A 3,794-nucleotide genomic window follows, 5' to 3' on the forward strand; every position below is an offset into this window, starting at 1 on the left:
TTCTTTCTTTTATTTATTTCTGTTTTGTTTTATTTTTCTTATATAATAGTTTATAGTTTTACAAAAAGTGAAACCCATAGCTAAAATAGAGTTACATTATAACTACTGCCACGAAAGGTTTTATCCCTGGACAAAATAGTTTAGTATTTTATAAAACCCAAAATGCATTTATTTAATTGTTTTACCTACTGTTTTAATCATTTTAGGGTATTAAAACATTTTATAAAAGTGGGGTTTCTTCACCACAATTAACTTTGCATTATTTGGCACAACTCGAATATTTTAGTTTTAAAGTTTGAAAACTTTTACCGTTTGATTTGATTTTGAATTTGAATTTGAATCAGTTTCGAACTAACGCGAGATTAGCAACAGTAATTGTGCTGACGTGGCATCATTAACAGTGGTTTACTGTAGCTTAAGTATCCGGACGTCACACTACCACAACAGAGAACACATAGTTATGAACTAAACAAAAATAGTACAAACTGCATGCATGTGAACCAAACCAAGAAAAATGGATAGATCTTACCTTCGTCTATCTTTTCTTCAACTTCAGCATATTCAAAATCCAACTCTAAATCACCGTAAATCACGAATGAAATGTGTAATGAGTTTTGCTTTCTCTCTGTTCTTGCACGCAGAGAGTAGAAGAGGAGGGCAGAGTGTGCTTGCGCACGGAGCATACGCATACTATATAAAGGAGGAGCATCCCTGTAGTGTCGGCACAACAGTTCCTGCCCGTGAAATTCGTCATCCTCCGCGGGTGGGAATCAGCCCAGTTTGCAATAGCGTGAAATTCGTCGTCATTACACGCGTGGGAATGAGGGAAGTTTTCGTCGGAATCAGCGCCAGGAATAATCTGCAGCAGGACCGGCTGTCGGGCCGAATGCAGCGCGGCCGCCTCACCCGGTGGCGGCCGGGCCCACTGTCTCGTCGCGCGTGCAGCTGGCCTGTCGGCCTGGGCGCGGCATGGGCACGAGAGGCCGCCTCGCCCTGTGGCGGCAGGGCCCACCTGGCCTCGCCCGTTACGTCGCGGCGCCTCGCACTGCAGGAAATCCGTTCTAGCTGGGTGGCCGCCTCCGGCAGTGGCGGCTGGGCCCGCTGCCTCCTGGCGTGGCGGCAGGTGCCACGTGTCGCCTGCCGCGCCTGCCGCCACCACTGAGGGGGTCCTTTTTATCAAATTGATCCAGAGGTAGTCTTTTTTGGCAATTCATCTCGGCAGGGGTCTTTTTGGACAAAAAATCGCGCTCGTACGCCGGCTCCGTCAGGTGGATGCCGTCCCAGTTGATGTGCGCGGCGGGGTTAGCGCACGCGGTCGCGCCGGGAAACCCGCACGCCGCCGTCATGTTGTAGTTGGACGGCCCGCCGGCGCCACAGCACACACGGAGCTTCGACGAAGCACTGAACCCTGCAATGCCAATTCCGCTCGGCATTAGCAACTGCCATAAAAAATGGTAAACGAAGTTGACAATTCTAAGTTAAAAAAAGTACTCGTATATATAGAACTACTAGGCTGACACGATATGTTTAAGAATGGCGGATCGATTGACCGGCTCGGTCTTCGACTCAATTTTTGGGATCTGCATCTGGTAGGAGGCGTTTACTTTCATGACAGCTAGTACATTCTAACCGCGGGCACCGTAACGCTTACCGAATTTCTTTGGTTTCCTGAGAAAGTCGATCAGCGGCGCGTAGTAGTCGGCGTAGACGATCTTCGCCGCCGGGTACTTGATCCGGAGCCGGTACACGGCCTCGAACAGCACTCCGTTGTGGTAGCGCGCGAGCGCGTTGTATTTCCTCAGGCACCCGGTCAGGCGGTCGTAGTGCCGCTTGTTGGGGCTCGCGTACAGCGTCAGGACGATGGGGATGCACCCCGTCGGCAGCTGCCCCGGCACCAGCACGTACCTCGCTCCCTCCTTGAGCACCGCCTGCAAAGCAACGCCGATCGAACGATCAAGCTGCAGCGTTCATTTGGTACGTAATTCTATTTGTCATGTGCTGCTACGGAGTACCATACCTCAGCGCCAGCTGAGATGGCTCCTACGACTTTCGGAACGTACGACGCGACCTCGCCGAAGGATTTCCCGGCGGCCATGAGGAAGGTGTAGTCGTTCCCTCCGAACTCCCCCATGAAGAAGAGGGATCTCTTGAAGTAGTCTCTGCACCCTGAAGATAAAACCACAATTTGTCAGCCAGATCACTCGATCGGGACTGCATGCATCGATCATGGCTACGTCGTTCGTCGTACCTCGTGGCGTTGAGCACAAGGTGGGCTTGAGCTTCTGGAACCAGTCGAGCTGCACGCTCAAGGAGCTGTTGAAAGGGGGCACGCTCGTGAGTCGTGATGTTGTTCTCGAGGTAGTAGGCTAGATCGAGCGCCGTGGCGCCGACGACGGCGAAGTTTGCTCCGCGGGTGAAGTTACGCTCTTTGCCGAGAATCGGGGGGACGAAAGGGAGCCCAAACTCGCTGGCTGCCAAGTTGATTCATCGAATATCTATCAGTCCCGGCATGGTAGACATCACCTTCTATAGCATTCTCTGTAACATAAACTGAAAGCTGGATAATTCGAGACAAAGGACGGTACCGATGAAATCCATGGTGATGCGGCCATTGGAGGCTCGGCCGGTGGGGCGGCCAAAGAAGGTCTCGCCGTAGGGGAGGTTGTTGAAAGGCATGACCAGGAACACCGGCGCGGCGAGCTTGACAAAGTTGCCGGTGTCGGCGTACGAGTTGCCGAAGCTGAAGATGGAGTGGATCGAGGGACGACCAGGGTGCGCCTGAGCGTAATGCACGCTGGCTAGTAGAGGGAGGAGGAAGAAGGCTATGCACTTTGAGGCTGAGTGCAGCTCCATAGTTTTGGCGCAGTGTGTCAACTGGTCAGCAAGCTATGCTATTGCTCTTTGGCGGAAATGTCCAAGTACATATATAGCGTCCTTTGCTTGTATCGGCGGTTCTCATTTACCGCGGCTGTCGAGAGTCGAGACTCGACAGTGGACAGGTTTACTTGGATTTCTTGAACAAGGCAAGCCTTTTCGCGTTGACCCAATGGCATACCAAGCTCTTGCCCTTGTTTTCTAACCCAAAGTTTTGGATGCCTATATTACAGCAGCATTATTACTCCTTTAGGCATCTTCACATGCAACCCGCTAGTTTCCTCCCGCATATCTGTCCACGGTAAAAGGGACCAGTCCGTGGGCATGGATGCATGAGACCGTCATCCAATCGTAACCGTAAATGACCGTCTCTGTTAAATTTTAAACGCCAACTAACTACATGATTCCTTTTAGAAAACTATGGTTAGTCGTTGTTTGTTTGGCGGAAGGCTATTAATCCTTGTGCCAATGTAGTTTCCGCCAAAGATAGCTGCTTCCGCCACTAAACTAGCTTCTTTCCGCTAAATGGGCTTGGTCATTTTCAAACCTTCCGCCAAAAGGCCAAATCTATTTACATAGTTTCCGTCATTTCATCAATGTGTAATAAAGAACATTAATAGAAAACTAGTAATAATTTTGTCAAATGCTAATCATATGGCAAAAGGTAAACTTCCGTCAAATGCCCAAATATATTTAGAAAGCTTCCGCCAAATGCCCAAATACTAACCACTTTGCATAATGCTAATGGCAAGAAGTAACCTTCCGCCAATGCCCAACTATATTTGCAAAGTTTTTGCCAAATGCCTAAATACTAATCATCTAACATGCTAGCCTCCCGACATCTGGACGAAGAGGTGTGGTACGTGGCGACTTTTGGTTTGTCATGAGGCTGTCCGGATTTCCGCAAAACTCCCCCACGT

The 3,794-nt window shown here is 49.8% G+C and overlaps 1 pseudogene; it reads right to left on the minus strand.

Annotated features, from left to right (window-relative positions):
- Window positions 1–540: 540 nt before the first annotated feature.
- LOC119281073 lies at window positions 541–2,868 on the minus strand (annotated as a pseudogene).
- Between the last annotated feature and the right edge of the window lie 926 nt (window positions 2,869–3,794).

The sequence above is a fragment of the Triticum dicoccoides genome, chromosome 3B (genome assembly GCF_002162155.2).
Source record: "Triticum dicoccoides isolate Atlit2015 ecotype Zavitan chromosome 3B, WEW_v2.0, whole genome shotgun sequence".
NCBI lineage: Eukaryota > Viridiplantae > Streptophyta > Magnoliopsida > Poales > Poaceae > Triticum > Triticum dicoccoides.